This window comes from Ictidomys tridecemlineatus, chromosome 6 (genome assembly GCF_052094955.1).
Source record: "Ictidomys tridecemlineatus isolate mIctTri1 chromosome 6, mIctTri1.hap1, whole genome shotgun sequence".
NCBI lineage: Eukaryota > Metazoa > Chordata > Mammalia > Rodentia > Sciuridae > Ictidomys > Ictidomys tridecemlineatus.
The window spans coordinates 137,722,329-137,745,697 of NC_135482.1; the positions used below are offsets into that span (position 1 = coordinate 137,722,329).

A 23,369-nucleotide genomic window follows, 5' to 3' on the forward strand; every position below is an offset into this window, starting at 1 on the left:
AACAGCCATTCTAACAGGTGTGAGGTTCTATCTCATTGTGTTTTTAATGAGCATTTCTTGGATGATGAATGATGTTGAGCATTTTTCCCATACCTGTTGGCTATTTGTATGTCTTCTTTTGAGAAATGCCTATTCAAATACTCTGCTACATATTTTCTTTTCAGGCTATATGTTTTCTTATCATTGAGTTATTTGAGTTCTTCTTTTATCTTGGATATTAATCCCTTATTGGGTATGTGGTTTGTAAGTATTTTCTCCGGTCCTATGGGTGGTTTCTCCACTTGTTAGTTATCTCCTTGGTTTTACAGAGCTGACTAGCTTGATATAACCCCATGTGCCTCTGTTGCCTGTGCTTTTGTGATCAGATCCAAAATATCATTGCCCAGACCAATGTCATGAAAGCTTTTTCTATGTTTTCCTCAAGCAGTTTTACAGTTTTGGGGCTTACACTTAAGTCTCTCATCCATTTTACTTGATTTTTGTTTATGGTGTGAGATGAGGGTCTCATTTCATTCTTTTGCTTTTATATATCCACTTTTTCAGCACCATTTATTGAAGAGACTGTTCTTTCTGCAATGTGTGTTCTTGTCACCTTCATTAGAAATTGACTGACCATAAATGCAGGAATTTATTTTTAGCCTTTCTGCTTAAATGATTTATGTGTCTGTTAATATGTCAGTATCATGCTGCTTTGGTTTCTATAACTTTGTATTCTATTTTGGATCAGGTAGTGCGATGACTTTTACTTTTTCCTTTTGCTTAAAACATCTTTGTCTATTTGGAGTCTTTTGTGGTTCCTGAAATAATTTAGGATTTCCTGAACAGTCACAGTGATTTCTCAGGTATTAATAGAATTAACATTTTACCAGTTTAAAACCCTCACACTTCAACATCTTTTTCCAATCCATTGTCTTATTAAATCTCACAAGGTCATTGTAAGTTATAGAAAGCAATACTATTGTATCTAGTTTGTAGATAAAGAAACAGTGGGCCTCCTATCAAGATTTGGATCCAAAAGTTTTTGACTCCTAGGATAGAGCTCTCTTCACTATAGTGCAGATTTTCTCCTTGACAATCCTGAATTAGGATCGCATTTGGTAAAATGAAAAGCCCAGTGGCTTTAAAGACTTATGGATTGTTGTAGAAAACATATGGTTATCTGAAGGATCACATATATACCTGGTTGTCTCTTGTTTTCTGTCTTGAGTAATGCTTTCAGCAAAGTCCAAGCCCTGGAGAGATCAGTATTTAAATCTTAAATGCATTTCTTTTGGATTTCACCTAGTATTTGTAAATAATAGCCCATTCTTCAAAACTCAGCCCCCTACATTCTCATTAGGAATTCCTATGAGTGCTTTCCATAACAAAATTTACTTAATAGCCCACAGAGATTTGTCACATTGGATTTATTTTGCTGCCAGCTTCTAGAAATGTGTAAATGCTACTATCTTCCCTTTTCCTTTTTGGATTTAATCTGATTCACTTTCTCAAAGTTGAAATAATTCATAAAACATTTTTAAGCTGGAGAACCTGAAGCAAAAGACCATGGCTATTGGAATGAAAGAGGAAGAAGGGAGATATCCTCAGGGGAAGGTTAAAGGCGCTGTCTTACCTTCTAATATACAGTATGCATTATCACGCATTTTGGAAAAAATCTGTGTTAGGCATGTGCATGCAAGTTTTAGTAGGTGATTGCTCATATTATGTAGCACTTTACACCAACTGCTCAGAGAAGAAAATAGCACCCTGAGTTGTGGAATTGATTTGCAAACTCATAATGCCTGAGATGATCTCCTTGTGGTATTCTCTTATTTAATTTAGCATGAAGTATTACCTAAGAAATCTCAGGTCCTCAAATATTGTCCAAAGACAATTTAATGCTCATCTAGAGCCTAAAAAATAGTCATTTTTGTTCAAGGCCAGTGTTATGAGGTGGTGTGAAACAGGCAGGCATGGTAGGAAATGTTTCATAAATCTTCATATAGGATGCATTTGTCATTGTCTCCAAAAATGTTTTTTTTTATGTTAGCTTCTTCTCTTCTTGTTTTCATTTCTTAAAATTATTTTAAAATAAAGGTTGCTGAAGAAATGCTATAGCATTTCTTTGTAGTTCCTGAAGCTCAATGTAAATCCCTAAATAGTATTGGTAATGCTACTGTTTCCTATAGGGTCAAGACACAATTTTTGGTATCTATATGTTTGTTTGTTTGTTTAGCACACAAGAACCTAAGATTTCCTTCTGCACTTTGGTGAAATTTCTGTGCTCCTATATATAGATGAACAGTCTATGTAATCCAATTCAACAAAGCAAAACAAACTAAACAAAAAACAGAAGTAGCAGATTTGAAAATCCAGAAAAGCTGCTCATGTGTAAGTCTGTTGTCGATTTTAACCCTCTATTTTTACTCTTAGTCCAAGTGGATTTTCTATCCACTAGATTAAAAAGCAGTAAACCACTTATTGCTTTCTTAAGCTACTACTTAAGAAAAGGTCCTTGAGCCCGGCACAGTGGTGCACTCCTGCAATCCCAGTGAGTCGGGAGGCCGAGGCAGAAGGATCTCAAGTTCAAAGCCAGCCTCAGCAATTTAGCAAGACCCTGTCTCAAAATAAAAAATAAAAAAGGGCTGGTGTGTGGCTGAGTGGTTAAGCATACCTGCCTGGGTTTAATCCCTGGAACCAAAAGAAAACAAACAAAACAACCAAAACAAAAACCAACAAAAAAGGGTCCTGGTCTGCCTAGGTGCTCTATTGGAGAAATAACCTCAGAAACAGAAAACTTTTCTTGCAAACCTATATCACAGCTCTTTCACAAACAGTTGTTAGAGGGAGACTGGCTCTCAGTGTTACTGGTAGCAGTGCTATTTTGTGGCTAGCAGAGGAGAAAGCATAACAGGGCCATTTAATCTCAGGCGGAGGATGGCTTTTAGACTGGTTTTGCCAGTCTTATTGTTTGTAGATCTCAGTTGGTGTGCTGAGTTGTGTTTATCTTACAAGAGAAATTACTATATTTTAGAGACCTAAAATGACTAAGAAAAAGTTGAGGATAAAAGTGCCAAAAGAAAAAAAAATCATTTTCCATTGCACTTAAAACAACAATAAAATACATTTCCTTTTATAAAAGGTAGGTTTTCAAGTTTTTTTCTCCTAGCATCTGTTCTGGGTACCTGGAATCAATGTAATGGAGTCTTATTCTTTATTGAATTCCTTTATATATCTTTCAATTTTTTATGCACATATTACCTAATAAAAAAATTAATATAAACTGTGAAAATAGTTTTTAGAACACAGTAACTCCAAGGAGTAAGATCTGTAATAATGTATTTATATGTCTTATTTTGTTGATACTAGGTAGCTTTTACTGAGCCAATTCATTTCAATAAAAATCTGTTCTGGGAAGCTTGGGTCAGGCTCAGTGAGGTTACAAAGAACCTGTCCAGGTTAACAGAGGCTATTGCATAATTCAAAGCCTCTTTTGGTTTGCAAGAGGGTCTTGCTTGGTGTTCACTCTTCAACACTGTCGGCAGGAAGCAGTTCTTCTCTTTGACTCTGTTCTCTCTTTCATACATCAACTCAGCAAGCAGAGTGTTTGCCCTGTGTAAGACTCTTTGCAAGTGATTGATGGATGACAAAAAAGATAAATTCCTGTCCTCAAAAGGTTAGCATCTAGATTGGGTATAGATTCAGTGTGGAACTTCCTGTGTCTCCTGATGTCTGAGAAAAAATTTAAGTCTATGTGTTAAAAAGATATTATGACCTAGGAAATATTGTTGGTTAGGTCAACACTAATTCAATAGTAGTTAATATTTCTTAAAGCTTAATATAATGCATAAACAGACTATTTCAAAATATATGTGGGACCTTTTAAAGAAATCATTCCTTGATGTAAAGATGGATAATTTATGAGACAAATATATTGAACAAAAATAGGAGTAATGGAGTTGATTAAAGTTCTACACATAGCTCAATTGGTGCGATCAGACTTCTGCTATAGGCAAATAGTGGGTTATGTGATGTGGTTTGTTAAACTCTGTTGCCTGAAAGTGGGTAACAGGAAGATTTCCATCACTTGCAATGAAGAAAGATGAAGTCATTTTTTCCTATAAAGTTAGGAGAAATTTTACATGCAACAGCATTGAGAAAAATGGAAAAATAACTATATAGGGAAAGATTTGGTTAGAAAGGCAGAGCTATTGGAAGCAGATAGCATGTTTCCTACAAGGATGACAGTGCTTAGAGTTCTGATTTATTTGTGAAGGGTAATGTCTTTTTTTCTAAATGTTGGTTTATATATAGAAAGAGATATAAAAAAATTAGGCTGAAAAATAATTCAGTCCTAAAATATCTCTTAGGCTCTAATGGTTTATTTATTTTTTTCCCCACTAGTTCTTCACCTTCAGGAAAGAAACCACAGTCATGAAAATAAAAAAATAAGAATCCAAATGTTTATATCTTACATTGTTAATGTGATATGTATACATATATACATATATAAATATACATATACATATACATATATTATTGTCATAATGCATTATTAATATCACTTATTGAGGTAGTACTGAAATATTTCTCATTGATTTTACTGTAAAACTTAACCATTGAAATGATATCTGCTGCCTTGCTTAGTTTTGGACTGAAATAAAGTCATAATTCTATGTCTGAAGCAAGGTTAGGCATTATATGGAAAGATAGAAAAATTGAATCTTAAAAGGTTTAATCTTCACTTCTCGTAGCTGTCCTTTTCAAAAAGTTAATATAAAGCTTTTGGAGCTTGGATTATTTTATGTTATATATTTGTCTTTGTTTTTATAAATTTAACAGTCAGTAAGCTCATCCTCCTCCACTAAACCACTCCACGGTAGAGATGAAACCTGATTTGAGCCATTCAGCTTTGTATTACTGTTGATGGTATCAGAAGAGCTACAAGAGGAATTTCTCTAAATGGTCATATAAATCTCACAAATGTGGAGCTGGGGCTCCAATTTGTATTCCAAGTAATGGGAGCCTTGTTTGAAGGAAGAGGTGGTTGTGAGGGTAGGTTGATATTAGATCATTGACACTCAACCCAGTGAATCTTTTTTAGCATGTATGAACTTCCTGATGGACCCACACTTGATACTCTGAGCTTACTTTGCTTTTAACCAAAATTTATATCACCAAGTCTATAATTATATAGCAAATAAGTATGTAAGCCAGAAATAACAGGAAGGTTTCTCAGGAAGGATAAAAAAAAAAAAAGAACAAGGTAATATTGACAAGATTATTATCTAAGAAACTAAAATTCATTTCAGTAGTTAAAAGATTCTGTGATAATAGTTGAACCTGGCCTTGCAGCTCAGATGGCAATCTGGCGTCTACCACAGTAGGTGTAAGCCCTTTGCATAACAAGAATAACTGTTTCCAATTTGTGTGCATTGTCAGTTTCACAAACAGGACTTCCTGGAAGTCAGTGCCAATGCCAAAGACCTGGATTTTTGTTGTTCAGACTGGGGGAGATTTTTTCTTACAAGCATTCATAGCAGACTGTCACAGTCTTTCATTGGCTCCACTCTCTTCTAGACCAGTTCCTCTCAATGTTTAATGTGCATATGAATCACCTGAAAATCTTGTTAAATGCTAATTTCAGTTTGGCACAATGGGAAAGTTTTCAACAAGGTCTGATAGGTCAGATCCCGAGTGATCCTGATTGGGCTGATCTGTAGACCACAATAAAATTGCAAGACTTGACCAGAAGTTCTCAAAGCTCTGTCCTTGACAGGAGCACTAAAATTACCTGGGTAATTGTCTGAAATTCAAATTCTCATACTCAAATCAGTACCTACTAAATCAGTAGCTCTAAGGACAAGGCTCCAGAGTCTTTTGTCCCCTCCCTTCCATTTTGGGAATCCAACCCAGGGCCTTGCAAATGCTAGGCGGGAGCTCTCTGCCCTGAGCTTCACCCCCTTCCCCGCAATCTCTGTTTGAACAAAAATTTTCAGGTGATTCAGATACACTGTGAGGTTGGAGAACCAATGCTCTAAACCAGTAATTCTGAACTGGGCCTGCTTAGTCCAATAAGTTAGGAGTTATGAATACCAAGCTTGGGCCTTATGCCCAGGTAGGAAGGGAAGATAGCCTTGTTATTGATTGCTATCTCCATCTTAAAAATGAGGAATAGAAAGGTAGGTAACTCTTCACATTTGTGCAGTTCATGAATGCTGGAGTTAGAACTGAAATCTAGGACTTGGTGGACAAGTTCTTAGTCTTTCCCCTCCCTAGTCTGTCTGCTGGGATCCTTCTGAAAGTGGAGACTGATAGTGTTTGTACTTCTCTGCCTGCAGTCTGGACCAAAAAGCCCATCAATCTGGCTTCTTTCAAGAGAACTCTTTCCTATGAGGTCCTTCACATCACTTGGCATCTCTCCCAACCAGTCACCAAGTATACACTTAATTTCTTTTTAAAAGCCACCTTGTTTTGTTTTTTTTGTTGGTGCGTATGCCTTTTTGTTAAGTGGGCGAGCGATGTGTAATCTATCTCATGCATAATTTGTTTAAGACAAGTCATTAAAAATGCACTAAAGTTTAATACGCTGTGTATGTTCCTGCTAGAGTTCGTTTCCCCATGTAAATGATTTTGAAAGTTTTAAAAATAGTATTTAAGGTTTTATTGCTTGCTATTGTTTGCAATCCCTTGTTTTAAAGCTCTAAAATTAACATTTCTTTCCTATCAATTTTATCTTCTGTTTGCTTGTTATCGATTTTTTTCTTTTTCTTTTTTTTTTTTTTATACCCTCCGCGTGTCTAATGGAAACAGAGCTAATGGGTCTTTGCTTTGTTTATTCCCTTGCTTATGCAGCAGCATTGTTTTGATGCGGTCAGCACACAGCTTTAGGAACTGGGCTTTGAGCGGGTGGCAGTGGAGGGAGTTCACCGACACACTCCATTTTATTTTTGTACATTCTGAAACAATTTTCTCTGTTGCTCCCTTCCATTGTCACTGCTCCTTTTCGATTGTTTCATTTAGTTGTGTTTCGGTGAGGCAGCCTCGTTTTCCTTCAAGGATATCCTTGTGAGTGATAATCACAAGAGATATATATCCTCCTTGAGTGACTAGGAAGATCAAACCACCTGCCACCTGTGAGAAGCTTTGCCCTGATTCATGGAGCAATCACAACTTTGTACTAATCCACCTCAGCCAGTTGCTAGCTCTTTAACGCGGGAAAATCCTTGAGGGGCGGGGGACGGGTGGCAGGAGGCGGTGGCAGGAGGCTGATGGCTGTATTTCATCCACGAACCCACAAATAATTCCCGAAAAGCACACCTTTCATTTATTCCTTAATAAATGCAAGACGTGTTTATTGAGTTTCTTAGGGGTGGGAGATGCAGAATTTAAAAACATGAATATTGTCAAAATCCATTAGATGATTATGTCTTTTGTCGGATTTCAATGCTCTGTAATACTCAATATCGACTGTAGGATTGGAAAATAAAAAAATAGATATGCTGAGTAAAAGGCAAAGATGAGTGGACCCTCCCCAAACAAACCACATCATCATTACTGACTTTAAGAGTGGAGGGACTCCACCTCAAGATTCAGTGGTTTCTGTCTCTGCCTACCACATCTTTTTACCAGAGCCACCAACAAAGCAGCAGAACTGGCCTCTAATGCAAATATTAATGAGCAGTGAAATGGCCCAAAGGCAGGAAGCAGAAGAGAAGGAAGGGGACTTGATAAGCCACAAATGGATAATTATTTTCTAAATAATTAAAAGCTGATGCTATCTATGCAAGCAAGGGACACAGCTGAAAATACTGACATGACAGAAAATGTTTGTTTCATTTGTGGAATTCTCTTCCAAACTCTCCAGAAAAGTGATTCACAAGCCTGAAGCATCAGATCTTGCTGCTGGTGTGAGCTGGTGCCTGCAGAGTGCCTATGGCTGGGAGTCGGGGTGAGAACCTCAGCTCCGGCTCCATCCTTGATTTGTTGTGCAGCTTTAAACAAGTCACCTTATCACTAGCTCTCTATTTTCTTATCTGTTTAGCCAGGATTATGTTGGCTGCTCACCCAGCAAATATATTTTAAAGATTAATGGAAGGGTGCTTGCGTAGTAACTTTGAACTCTTTATGTCAAAATGATACACCATTCTTGTTACACCATTAAAATTAATAAAGAAATATTGAACTCACTTTTATCTAAACACCCAAAGGCGGTACCTAGAAGACCTAAGCATTTGGTTTCAATAGTTGCTAGAGGTAAGGAAACAGGAAAGGTTAAACCCAGCTTCGGGCTAGCATTTTCTCAGAAGTCTGTGGCACCAATCACATACATCTTGAAGATTTTCTCCTAATCAGTTGATTGCACTTTTAAAATGTTTACTCCCTTCTCACAGAACCTACCCCTTGTTCCCAGCTGATCAGAATGAAGAGGCGGTATCTTTGTCTGTCAATCAGCTGTCTTGGGTCACATAGAATGCTTTTTTGGGTAATGTTCAGCAATCTGTGATGGACGAGGACAGTCACTTTGTTTCACTCCCTGAAGGTGTTTGAGGAATTAACTCAAAACAGGAAATGAACGGCTAAGAGAAAAAAGATTAAATGGTTGGATCGTGGATGACTAATGTTGTTTTTTAGGGCTCAAAAGTGATTTGACTTTGCAGGTGGCTTTTCAAAATTCTTCAAACACAAAAATATATAGCTGCTCATCTTATTACCAGTTAATAAATATCTACTGGAGACTCACAGTGTAAGCTGACTGGCCTGTGGATAAACAGCATACTTTCAGAATGAGTATTATCTAACTGAAAAGAAGAAAGTGCCCCCAATTTAGAAAGCTCTAAAATTAATGGACTGATCTCTTCAGTAATTAATATCTCAACTAAGAACCACAGCAAGACGAGATTTAAAGTCAACATATATAACGTGTAACTCGTTGCTAATGAATGCTTGCCTTCTTATATTTAAAGTACTTTTCAGCCTGATTTATTCCAAATGTTGTATAAACCTCACTAATTATATGTACATACTGAATAAGAAACCATATTAAAAGTTAGCACTAAGGTGTAGCTACTTCAGAGAGAGAATGAGACAAGTATTTAAAAGTTCTCCATAATTTGAAAGAGCCTTTTAGGCCAGGAAATGAGGACTGTAACATCTGGTTAAAACTAAAAGAGAATTTTAACTAATTGTTCAAGTTGGACAATAGCCAAAACCCTGGAGTTAGCACACCTGGATAATATCTACATAATGTTTCTAGAGAAATAGATTCTGGTAAGGAAGCAAATAATGAAACTTTTAAAGACTAATGAGGGGAATGGATAAATTTCAGGAAACAAATTTATAGAATGAGGTTGTATATAATCCTGTTTCAAGCTTTAGAAGACAAACCAGATTATATACAGAAATAAAGCACAAAGGAAGCATCATGAAATCTGAGTTTAAAAAAAATCTTTGAAAGTCTTGTTTACACAAATCGGCCAAGGAGGTTGAATACTTTTTCTTCAAATGTGATACATAGTTACCATTCAGTGAGATGGATATAGATTTACCTTTCATTTCAACTTTGATAAATACTTCAATTCTCCTAAAAACCAAAGAGAGTGCATTCCCTTTGAGATGAGGCATCGTTAGTGAAGACAAAGGAGAAACAGAGATTTGAGCTTGTAGATCAGAAGTAAGAAAAACAGAAATCCTTAGAAAATGTGCTTAGTATCCTGTCGGCATTCATGTTACTCAGTTAAAAAAAAAAAAAAAAAAGAAAGAAAGAAAGAAAAAGAAACCTGCTAAGGTATTTAAAAAACTGTCAACCAAGAGATAAAGTTTAAAAATTCTACTTTTGCAGGGCAATGACTGCACAAATGGATTCAATACTCTTCTATGGAGACAAGGCATAGAAGTCCTTTTAAGAATCACGCATTCTTGATAAGACCATCTCTGGTTCTTTTGCTTCATTCTTATATTGTATACAAAGATTTGCTCAAATGCAATACCTTAGCTTCATATTGAAAATATGAGGACAGACCAGAATTTTTTGTACCACTGCAAATTAGAAAGGAGGACTAATTCTACGAAAACGACACCAGAGACAAGGTTGCCACTGCCAAAATTATAATATTAATGAAATTATAGTATTAATAAGACATACATAGTTTAATTATAAGTACTATCTCATCCATCTGTATAAGATGGTCAAGCAGCAGAATAATTGACCAATAGTGATTGGATTTAAAAAACCAGTATGACACTTTAGGCACCTAAAAATAAATGAAAAGCAATATCTTACAGATTTAAAGATGAAGATTCAGGTAATTTTAGATACTAGGTATAATTAGTTTAATCTGAACTAAAACATTGAAATAAATATTAAAAGGGGGAAATTTACTAATCAATCTCTACAGAATCATGGAAGGATGAGCCATAAGTATTTTAAAAAGAATAAATAATGATAAGAAAATCTAATTACTTTCTTGATGGAATTCTGCAAGATTAAGTCAATGAAATTGCTATATTATACTTTGATTTTGGTTTTACAGATCATGAAATTATATTTGCAAATTTTATGCAAATTTACTAAGAGATTAATGTTGTCATGTTCTATAGACCTAGGACAAAGAAAATGCTGTTAACATCATTGGTTAAAAAAAATGTACAAAGAGATTCCAAGGTCATGGATTCTGCATCTAGAAGAGCTTGATGGTTTCATATTCTCTCTCTCTTTCTCTCTCTTTTAACAAGTCCTGAAGCAGATTATTACAAGCTCCAGGTGAGAGGATCTCCCTAGAGAGGAGGAGAATGTGATCCTGAGAGGTGTGACCACCTCAGAAGGGACAGTTCTCCTGCTGCTGGGGAGTTCAGGCCCAAAGGAGTAGGCAGCGCTGGCCCTCCCCATCAAGCCTCTTTCCACACTCCCTGGCTCTGTGTAGCCACATTTCTTACTGTTTGCTGGATGCACATATCCTGTAAGTGCTTACAGTTTGTGACAAGGAGGAGCCAAAGAAGTAAGTCAGCACACCTCCAGACAAAGGTGCATGGGGTATCATTATATCATTTATTCTTGCTAGAAATAATTTTTCTTAATACATATAGTTATACATATTAGTTAGTTTCATTTTGATACAATAATGTGGCATGGAATTTAATTTGTTCCATTTCGGTCCCTGGTGGCTCCTCTTTCCCTTGCCACGTCCCTCTCCCTTCCCTTCTTTTATTCTATTCATCTTCATTTTATTTATCTATTTATCTATTTTCGTATCAGGGATTGAACTCAGGGAGACTTGAGCATTCAGCCACTTCCCCTGCCCTATTCTGTATTTTCTTTAGAGGCACCTCGCCATTGCTGAGGCTGCCTTAGAACTTGTGATCCTCCTACCTCAGCCTCCTGAGCCAGTGGGATTACAGGTGTGCACCACTGTGCCTGGCTGTTTATTTATTTATTTATTTTTAATGGGTACTTCATAAATTTAGACAAAGGTGAAATTCACTGTGGTGTATTTAAACCTGTACATGGTGTAATTCTGTCAAATTCATTCTAGGACTGATTTTTGCCTGTGTGATCCAGGCATTGTTTGAAGTAGTTGGGATATGTCAGTGAACAAATCTGATGAAATCTTTTCTCTGGTGGAATTTACATTATAGGGGGTGGAGGCAAATAATAAACATAATAAATATATAATTTTGTATGTTAGAAGGTTATAGGTACCATGGAACAAAGAACTATTAGAGCCAAGAACATTTATTGGGAATGTGGAGGAACTGTGCAATTTAGTAGAGTGCTCAAGGAAGGTCCTGTTAAGTAGATGACATTTGAACAAAAGCCTGGATAGCATGAGGGAGTCAGCCATATCTGGAAAAACAGAGTTCCCGGTGGAGGAAACTGACAGCACGAAGAACTAAGGAGGGCATGTGGATCTGGGAGCTCAATCGAGATGAGGTCGGGGAGTTAACATGTGAGCCATTGTAAGCACTTTAGTTATTACTGTGTATCAGGGAGAGTCATTGGATAGTTTTGAATAGAGGAGTGAAATGATCTGACTTGTTTAAAAGGATCATTCTAGCAACTGTTGAAAACAGTCTATGTGGTCAAGACTAGATGCAGCATGCCCCTTTAGGAGGTTCTTCTAATAGAAGAGGTAAACTTTATAGAATGTAATTATTGTAGGAACCATAACCTTGAATTTTATAGCCTAAATTTCATGAATGCAAATATTTTTATTTCAATATATCTTTAAAGTGAAATTATTTCCAAGAGTCATTTATGGAAACACTATTTGATACTTGAATTTTTTAAAACCATAAATCAAATACATGATTTAATTAGTGTGATGATTTATGTGTGTAATGCTTTATAGCTTTCTATGTGTCTTCACAGGAAAGAACTTATTTTACCATGCAAAGACCTTGTGAGGTTGGAAAGCTGACTGTCATCTTCTCTTGTAAAGGAAAAGACAGTTTATCCAACCAGATAGTGGAGGAACCAGGTTGGGAATTCAAGCATGCTTGCATTAAGCTTGAAGCATTCTCCACTCTATCACTTTGCTTGAGACAAATCTTTGGAATCTGTTATAATAGGACATGACCTACATTAAAATTACTGTTAATGACCTACAAATGAAGGAAATTTTCAGAAGATATTAAATCGAAGGGGAAGGGGTAGTTCACAGGCAATTAATGAGAGAGAAATAATAAAAATCAATCCTGATAACTTTGGTTCTTTATCATCTGACCCCTTACTTTCACCTAAAAGTCACTTATTCAAATACTGCTAGAAATTGGAGCTCATTCAAGGTCAAAATTATGGTTGTGTGGCTACTAGCCAAAGCTAACTTTCTGTCAAAATTATCTTTAAAAGAGGCTAGGCTGAGGGGTCTTCTAGGTCAGATATAAAGGTATTTCAAAAATCTTGGGTCAAACATGCCTCTTAAAAAATTAAATGATGTGAGATTTGTCAAAAATTAGTAAGGTCTGTGAAACTCCATTTAAAAAGTTAAACTGCCATAGATCATAATACTTGCCAGCTTGAAAACTTTAAAATTCTTTTTCCAGAGCAGGTTGAAAAAACAGTCAAATTGTTACTTTAAATTTCACTGCCAATTACTGTCCTTTTCCTACTTATTTCCATCTCAAAGCCTCTGAGCAACTCTTCTACTCCTTGCTGAATATGAGCTATTTCATGGTGTATGATTTCAAATTCTCTAATAAGGTTGACCTTGAGTGAGGATTTGGACTTTGCTCTGTAACTCTGGGATTTCACTGCCATCATGGAAAGGATAGTCTTGGCACCTATCCTTCCTAGGTTGACCAGTAGGCTCACTTGGTTAGGCCAAGCTGTGGCTCCAGAGAGCTTATCATTTCTTTATATTTCCTTTGTTTGAGAGGGAAGAGCAGAGTGAAAAATTTTAAAAAGGGATGTCAGGATACTAGAATAGTAGAATTTTCCCATGAATGAAGTGAACTAATCAACCTAGACTGAGTATAAAAGGATATTTATTGAGTTCCTGTGATATTTCAGGCATTGGGTTGGATCCCTTCACATTAGTTATTTTATTTCTCCTCAGTCATGTGAGGGGAATGTAAAATATACTTACATTTTGTTAATATATAAATTTTGTCTCAGACACTTTAAATAACTTGTCTGAGATAGAAGATTCCAACCAAAGATAGGTTGACTCCAAATACTACCCAATGTCTCCCACATCTGCACACTTCCTTGAAAATTAATCTAACCTTGGACCCTATGCAGAATCCTCTTAGTCCTGTTGGGACAGCCTCCTTTTCATTGTAATAGGGATCTGAATGTCTCTGGGTGTCGCAACATGCCATATCCATATGTATCATGGCTAGGGATGATATTCATTTAATCTCTGGGAAAACATATATTGGATTGAGCATAGTTAATAAATATAAATTGTCATGAATGCTGAAGTTAATTAGCTGAGATAGATACACATCCTAGGGCCAAATATGATTCAAGGACTTTTAGTCTACTTCAGTGCTCTTGGTACCAAAGTGAAGACTCCCAGACTGTCAAGTGTGATGACATAGCTAAAAGTCAGAATCCAAATTTGGAGAACTTTTTTCAGTTTCTAATTTGGTTAAATATAATTGCTAAAATGCAATATTATTTAAAACAGGCAAAAGCCAGAAAATAAAGTAAAAAGATTATGTATCAAAATAAAATATTGATGATTATTTCTCAAAGGAATGCTGACAGACCATAGCTAAAATCTGATTACAAGATGAATGTCAGCTATATTAGTTAGAGATGATCTCTCTGTATCAATTTAAATCACATCACTCAACCCTCCAAAGTCTGGGTGTTTTTTCAGCTATAATGACCTAGATTCAGAGCAGTACCTGACACTCCACTCCATCCTCCTCTGTATTGTCCTCAGGATTATATCCTGGACCCTATTTGTCATTCCATCCCTAAAGTCAAAAATGTTCTTTTAGGGTTGTTATGCTTTATTCAAATTCAAAAGATAAAGACAACTTTTGCCACTGATAAAAGTTGTCTCCTGTTATGTTTCACTTGCATTGTTTTGGAAATGCACTATCTTTAGATTAGTTAATAAGCTCAATAGGACTCTATGGCTTAGAAGTTCACAAAGTGAATTTATGCAGATGATTGTAATATAAAACCTTTCTAATTTACTTCCCCCTGTTTCCTTAATATATGAGATCAATTTCTTAAAGGGAAGAAATTGCACTTGCCTACAAATTGTCACAGGGAGACAATGTTTCCTGGGGGGATGAGACCAAATGATCTTTTGCTTCTCTTTTTCCCTTCTCTTTCTTTCCTCTCCCTTTCCCCCCCTCCACCGCCCTCCTGTTTATTCTTCTATTAACCAGCCTATCGACACTTGATGTCTATACCTGCTGCTTTTTATATATCGTGAATACACTTTTCAATTCACATAAGTATTACACTTACTTCCAGACTTCACAGTTTTCAAACTTGTTTCCTTGACAATGACATGGCATGAAACGTCAGTTTTAGATCTTGCAGTTCCTGAGTAGATATAGAAAGTGCCTAATTTCTGGTGGACTTTTAATAATGGTATTGATGAACAATAACAAGCTTGAAATTCAACACTGGAGAAACAGTGCCACATTTTCTCAACTGGAGATCACTCACAGAGAAATATGAATTTGGCTTAACAATAGGGCAACTTCATCAGATTTTAGATCTAGGATGGTTTAAAGCCAGGAACAAGGAAAAAGCACCCCAACAAGGAACTGTGAAATGAAATTGACAAAATTATGCTCTTTACATATATGAATATACTATAGTGGATTCCACCTCGGTGTATATCTATAAAATGTTGGATAAAAACAATAAATAGAAGGAAGACCAGGAAAATAGAGGAAGAGGAAGGAGGGAACGAAGAAGGGAGGGAGAGAGAAAGCATTGGGGACTGAATGGAGAAAATTATATTCCATGCATGTATGATTATGTCAAAATGAGCCCCACTGTTTTGCATAACTATAACGCACTAATAAAACATTAAAAAAGGAAAGTAAAAGCCTTTTTACTTTTTCAGAAGAGGGGAGCACTGCCACAAAAAAGACAATTTTGTTAGTTTTCCTTCTCTTCCATACTGTGCTTATGAATTCTCCTAAGCTTCTAAGCAAATAACACTGATGATAGAACCTAACCTTGCCTGTTTTATCCAAAGACTCAAGACTCAAGATACTTTACAATAAAGTTTCAAATACAGCAAACCAAAATACAGTGCATTAAGCATTTCCTTTCTAATTGTTAAGCACACATATCCATGGAGTTATATTTATTTTTTGTTCACTTAGGCTAGCTCATGAAAATTTGCCTAACTGGATTCCTTTAAAATCTAAGAACTCTTTTGTGCTCATTTTACCAATACAAATAAAACATTTTTGCTTAGAAACCCAGACACAACATTTTTCTAAGAAATTAATTCTGCATTTAGAAGGTTCCACGGAAAACAACTATGGTTTCAATAAAGGTCCTGAAATTCAATGACATGTAAATGTTCCCTTATAAGAGTACAGCTTACATTCATTAGGTGTATGACTGAATTTCCTATATAATTTTAGGTTAATGAAATAAATACTTCAATATAACTCTCTACTTTTTAAAAGTCATAATATTGTATGAATGGACAGGGCAACAATCCAAACTCTGGGTTCAGTTTCTGTCTCTAATGCAGGATCAGAAGGTTAGAATTAGCTGACTCTCTGCCCCACTTTGAGGACAAAAGAAGTTGTAAGAAGTCTTTTTTGGTTATCACAGAGATGTGCTGCGGAACTCCTGGAGAATGAATGCAGGGTTTTCTCTGGTGATGGGACACTTCACCATAAAACATAAGAAGGGGCTACACAATGGGTGCAGTGATCTCTTTGGGGAACTGGGGATTAAGTGGCCTCACTAAGCTGCAAGGGCAAAATGAAACGACACCTCTGCAGTTTCCAACATCTCAGAAAACTCCACTCTGACATTTCATTTTACCTCGGCAAACAACTGCAATGAAAAATAGCCCAGGCACATTATAGGATATGCCCTTATGCATGATATTTTGTATCAGATATATCAGTCACATTGCAAAGGACTTAGATCAACTTAAAAAAATAAAACCCAATAGAATGATTACAGCCGCTGCCTAGAATGACAAGTATTATCAACAAAAATTAATCAGGCGCATCTTTTAGTGAACTCAATTAATAATGTGCAACAACAGGGTCTCTTTTCTTAAGATGAAAATTAATTAGTGGAGGGAAGGTCACTTGGAGATGCTGACATCACTCATCAGAATGCTCTGGCAGCTCTAATTATTTGTCTTCCAGGCTTGGGTGATCAGAAATTATTGCAATACCTGAGCAACATTTTGAAAAAGCTTTGTGCATGGCTCTTTTAATTAGACCTGGTATTTGATTAATGCAGTGGAAGCGTTTAGATCAGCCTCTTATCATTGAGTGACTTAGAAGTTTTAGGGAATTATACTGTGTAAGACAGGGTCACTGAAGAGGTTTTTAAATCTATATATTTTTTATTATTAAAAGAGTTATAATGTTAAATTTGATTTATCTTTCTCTGATAAGCACTTTGTTCTTTGCCAAGCATGATAATGTGTGGGACAAAATTTTATTAATTCATTCATACTTTAAGCATTTTTTCCCTCTTAACTGTAAGAAGTTGCTTTAAGTTTGGAATCAAACATGTAATTTGAAAATCTTTTAGGACTTAGTGCAGGACAACATCTGAAAAAATGAATATGATCATTATGTCTAAATTCAATATTAAAAAATCCACCAGGCTCTTTCATAAACAGATGTTGTGGACACATAATGTGAATATAGGCATACTATCTAGGGACTGTAGACCTGAAAAATTTTGCAAAATTGACAAGGTTGATGTAAATATGCTTATTTCATGATTAAATTTACAAATTTTGAGGATCGAAAAGTTAGTTATTTCTGATAAAATGTGTGTGTATGAAAGGTGTAATAGTTTAAATGTATTTTTTTTTGTTTTTAAAAATGCTATTGTACATGGTATTTGTAGCAACAGTTTATTTTTAGATGATGTTCACAGACTACATTAAATGTTAGCTATTTCTTCAAAGACTACAAGATAAAGTGGCACAAGGGTGACTTTCATAATAACAATTTTATCTACAGGGGGACATATTTGAATCTTTACAACTATGATCTATAAAACACATCTAACATAGTAACTGGCTTTCTGGGGTTGAGAATTCATTTACCTGAACTTATTAATCTAACTCTCTCCTTCTATCACAGGATGGGGCATTTAGGTTTGGCTGGGTCCACTGTTCTGTGGGGACAGTGTGGGAGAATCCCATGCAGATGAACCTCCTCTGCCTGGGGATCCCAGCTCTAGAGGGAGAAGGTGCAGTGTTCTCTCCTCTGCTCATCCCTGTGAGCTGAGTCTACAAAGGGAAAATGCACTAAAATATGTTTACAGGACTTTTATCATGGAAAGTGATACTTTGTCCTTCAGGAGAAAAAAAAACCTTCAGTGTTTTATATGTTACTTTTGTTCCCTCTGTTATCTTTTCCTTCATCCTTTAACACTGTGCAAGTTCTTTGGATGTTTGCAATTCTGTCTTTTTTTTTTTTTTGCGGGGTGGGGGGTACTAGGGATTGAACACAGGGGTGCTTAGCTAACAAGACACATCTCCAGCCCTTTAAACTTTTTTCTTTTTGAGCAGGGTCTTCCTAAGTTGCTTAGGGCCTTGCTAATTTGCTGAGGCTGGCTTTGAACTTGTGATTCTCCTGCCTCAGCCTCCAGAGCTTCTGGGATTACAGATGTCTTTTGAAGTCTGATTGCAACAGAAAATCTAAGACAAGATTATCTAGAGAGGAAAGTACCTCTTCCCCACCATCTCATTTATTCCCCCAAAGTCAAAAACCCTTTCTGCTGGAGGGAAGAAGTGTAAAGTAGCAGATGTTCATAAGGGGATGGGTGGGCAATACTGGCTTTGCAATTAAGAAACACATAGCTCATGGAAACTGAATTCGGCTTTGCAGTTTTGCCTCTCAGTTACTCAGAGACCCAACAGTGTAGGTCTCTCTGTGCACATACATCCACGTATTTTAAAAAATACAGCTATTTTGTATGCAAGTGTTGACTCAATTAAAGAAGCAGTGGAGTGTAGTAAAATAAACTTGGTTTTAGGTCAAAGACACAGAAATGTGGGGTTAAATCTTGATTCTGCTGTTTGATACATGTGTGACCATGGGTAAGTCACTCAGTCTCTCTGATCCTTCACCTGTAAACAGAGATAATAGCTCCAATCTTATGGGAGGGTGTGGTTAAATGAGATCATGTATATAAAAATGCTTAGTACAGTGATCGAAAAATTATAGGAGCTCAGCAAATGTTAATTCCATTCACAATTTTAGATACTGATGTTTGGATAATCTTTCAGCTCTTTGTAAAACAATCTAGTTACTTTTCATTACTTTTAGTTTTATAGACCTTCTTTTAATCTGGTTGAGCTACATTTTACAAAATAAATATATCTTCAAAATCAACAAATTGATATTTACCTATCTTAAATGCCTAGCACACAGAGTTCAAATTATCTATTGTGGAACTATATGGGATATAGTTATGATTTAGATTTTAATGAAAAATAAAGTTACTTATCCTACACTCACTGGCAAAATATTTTACATACTTATTTCTACTGATGAATTATGCATGCAAAGGCCGAATGGGGCTCATTGATTTATTTTCCCTCTTTTATGCCTTGATTTTCAGGCTGTGTGCAAAGCAGTGTATATTTTTTCTGTCCTGCACTCCCACTGACTATATTATGCTCATGGGGCTCTTCAAGTGGAGGAGACACGCAGCTATGCTCACGAATGGCAGGTCGGCCTATAAAGCCAAGGTAGTGAGCGGGCATTTGGGAGAAAGGATTTTAAAATTAGTGTCAGATGTGGAACTCTTATGATGAAGTACATCTCCACTTAGATGTCAATTCCATTCACACTTCTATTACAGCTCTCAAAACCCCATCATTTAAAAATCTTAAAATCTTAAAAATTATGACCACAGGGTAGACATGCAAAATAACAAAACTTGCTAATTTTTCAAATTTAGTGAATATTTTTATAGCACTAACTATGTGTCAGACACTATTCTAAAGTCCTTGTGAGTGTTAGAAAGAGAACCCCAAACTGGGATCAGCTTGCAGATTCCCAAAGACATCAGATATAAATAGCAACAAATCAGAAGAGATGCCTCACAAGCAGGTATTTGACACCTTTTCATTCCAGCAGGTATTGCACGGTGTGTCTTACCTGTCCTGAATAACATACACCTAGTCATTAGTTGCTGGTGTGAGGAAGGTTTTCCACTGTCGCCCTGTTTTAGGTTTTCCGATTAGGGGACCTGAATGCCCTGTGAAGGTGTGATTGTGTTATTGGCCGACTTCAGGCAGTGCTGATGCTCCTATAGTTTGCTGGAGTCCCTAAGTATACTGGAATCCTTTCTTGCACTATTTCCAGTCATTGCAGGCCTGCAGATGGGATGGACTACCTTCTGCTGCACAGCTTACCTGGAACATTGTGGTGGAGAACCTCGGGCCATGGATCAGAAGTCTGGGGTCATGGTTTCGAGTCCTACTCCTGCATAAATCACCAAGAGCTAGAAGCTCTTTAATGGAACATCTGATCTGTGACTCTAGGTGTTTGTCCCTGTTAGCTTGTGAATTTACCACACTAATAACTGGGTCTAATTCATGTCTGTGTACACAATGGTAAAGCAAGATAATGCAGAAGATAAAATTTGCCTCAGATGCTAAAGATTCCTCTTTCTATTCACTTACCTTGCTTACTTGATGTAGAACCAATTTCCTCTTCAGAGGACAGTAATTCACTGCTTTTTGAGAACTAATTCACTTTTGTGTTAAGGAAATTAATGCAAAGTGGTTATCTGCTGATGATCCCATGACCAATACCTCATTTAAATGTAGTGGTGGAAACTTTCTCAATATTATTTTTGGTCATTTTCCTAGGATCACGTCCATTTCTTAAAAGTGGTCAGCATATTTTGTCAGCCAGCATTTTGGCCACATTATTGTAGAAATGGTTGCTAAGGCTCCTTGATTGTATGAAAGCCTAGACAGTGTGCTCCTTTACCTAGTAGCAATTGATAGGCTACTGAGAGTATGAGTTGAAGTCGCCAAATATAGAAAACTTATAAAAATACATGTGGAAGGGGCAAGTATCATCTAAACAATAATTAACTATTCATGTAAGACTCTGAAATCAGAATTTTCAGGGTAATGTTTTAGAGACATCCGTGTTGATTAGTTTTCATTAAATAGTATGACCCCTGGCTGATGGTGGGGATCTCAATGTTGCTCTCCCCTGAGCCTCAGCTATCTCATTTGTAAACTGAATTTGAGCTGAGGAGGCTGCCTGGGCTCTGCAACTTGCCAGCACCAGTATCCTAAAAATGACACTCGGATAACCTGAAGGATTGCTAACGTCACAAATGTTCCCCCAAAGGAAGAACCTAATATATCTAGACTGAAAAAAAAAAAATCAGGTATTCTATAGCATTTCTTTTTCTTCTTTAGGTAAAACACAAGCCCACCCCAAATTCCGAAGAATGGTCTACTTCATTTACAAGTGAGTAACACTTGCCTCTATAAGAACCACAATTAGAAAGAAATTTTCCCTAGGATTATTCCAGAAACAGACCTACATATACCTGACCTGCCCACCAAGTTTGAGGCACATTATTGAAAGTTGGGTTGATTTGAGGTATTCTCAGATTCTAAGTAAAATATGATACATTTGGAAAGATTTCTATTATCAGTTGCCCTGTTGGAATTTCTGTTAATTTATAGCATTGGAAGCAAATTATAATAAATAAGCCCCGTACTTCTTAGCATCATATATCTTATTGTCTACATGATCTGATGAGGAACTGATTAAATTTGTACAACCTTTCTCTGCATTGAGACACAGGGCTTTATTGGCAATAGAATATATCATTTTTTATCAAATTCCTCTGTGATTTTTCTTAAGCCTGTTCGTTTGATTCTATTCAATCAATAGAAAATGTTCCTAAATCAACTACTGCTAGTAAATTCTTATTCTTTCTCCAGGACAAGTCAGAGTTTAACTTGTCAGAAATATTTCCATGTATACACAATAAAATATTTCTGTTTGTCAGATTCAAGGCTGCTGCTAAAGATCTCTTTGAATTCATTAGCTATACAGCTAGCGATATGCATTTGCTCACCTTGCCAACTGTTTTATATCTGAGAAACAAAGGAAACTACACATGTATATTAAAACTGATTAGCATTGTACCCTAAAGCAATTAAATAAATATTAGAAGAAACTCCCACAGCCCTTTGTTTTGCTATAAGGGGCTCAGCTGTGCTCCTTCTAACCCTAACTACATCACTTCAAATTACCAGTAAATTAACAGAGGAACACTTTCAACCTCAGAGCAGATTTGATCCAAATAGTCTTTAAATGCCATTTCTGTTCCTATTAACCTAAAGATCGGCATAGCAGATATTTTCTCGAGGCTGCCCAGCAGTCCAGGGCATTAACGGTGAAGTTGTGACAGCACTTTTCATGATGATTTATGATTCCGTGTTTAACTTGATTACGCCAATGCTGACTCTGAATACTATTTCAATTAGTGCACAGAAGGTCACATCACAAATATTCCTCTATAATCTATTCCTATTAACACTAATACACAGAGTAACCAAATCTTTTCACCCTTGTTGATTCACATCATCCATAGCCCTAACTGCAGGCTTGTTTACCAGTTTACTGCCTCGGACACTTCCGAAATGGTAATTTTCACTCCTTTGAGTATCATTAAAAGCCTTGCCATGACGTGGGGAATAAAGCATCTCTCTGCTGGCATCTGTATATTAATAATTATCAAAGTCTCAGATTTATTAAACAGGAGGTATGCTTTCTAAAATGCCTGTCTAAAGCATTATTTCACGACCAATTACTAAATAAATATACAAAAGATTTTTTTAGGGAAATGAAACTGGCTTCCGCCTAAAATCAATTTTAGCAACAACTCTTCTCTCATTATTGCTCCCTTAACGACTTCAGGGAATTGCTCCTATTTATATGTAACCAATCATAATCCTGTTTTTTTTTTCTTTTGACTAATTTCTACGTCTAATCATTGGGGAAAACTGAGAATATTGGGTCATCAGGTCTTTCCTTTTTACCTGTAAACTGCTTATTAAACAGTCCCTGTGGTACAAAATTAAGACTACAAAGAGAAATAGAGTTTTATTGAAAAAAAAAAAACAACTTTTCAATTTGTCCAAAGGTTAAAATGAAACCAACTGCTAGAGACAAAATCCACACATCATTTAAACAATTAGCGAGGAATGTTCAAAGACTTTCTGTTCAAAGGGCACACAATTTGTATTTTAAGTTGTATGTGGAGGGAATCTAGACAGAAAGTTAATTAACAATAAACCAAGAAGGCTTCATCACAGAAGTTTAACTGTGCTCCGAGAGGCTGGCGTCCAGCGGAGAAGGTGGTGGGACCAAGGAGTGGGAAGTTGGAATGTCACTGTGCTCAGTGGGCCCCTAATAAATGCTTTATTAACAGCAATGATGTCAGCCTTGCAAAAATATTAAAGGGGTCTTGTCTCTGTGGCTTGCCTTTTTTTAGTGATCTGAAAAAAATATGTATATGTGTGTGTGTTTGTGTATATATATATATATATATATATTATATATATTATAACAATGTATATACTGAAGGGGAAAAAAAAATTAAGAACCAAACCAACCAACATTAGGGTATTTTTTCACAACTCACTCTCACCAACTCCTTGACAATCTTACTTCTAGGGATTCGCCAGCACTCAAAAACCATATTT

The 23,369-nt window shown here is 36.3% G+C and overlaps 1 long non-coding RNA gene across 6 annotated transcripts in view; it reads right to left on the bottom strand.

The window, feature by feature from the left end:
- LOC144365040 (uncharacterized) overlaps positions 1 to 23,369 on the bottom strand; it is a 268,642-nt gene that overhangs the window by 13,317 nt on the left and 231,956 nt on the right. Inside the window, exon 4 of one of the 6 annotated variants that reach the window (XR_013423319.1) lies at positions 1,180 to 1,232. The exons of the other annotated variants lie outside the window; for them this stretch is intronic. This is a non-coding gene — a long non-coding RNA (uncharacterized LOC144365040). The remainder of the gene's footprint in view (positions 1 to 1,179; positions 1,233 to 23,369) is intronic. 6 annotated transcript variants of the gene reach the window in all.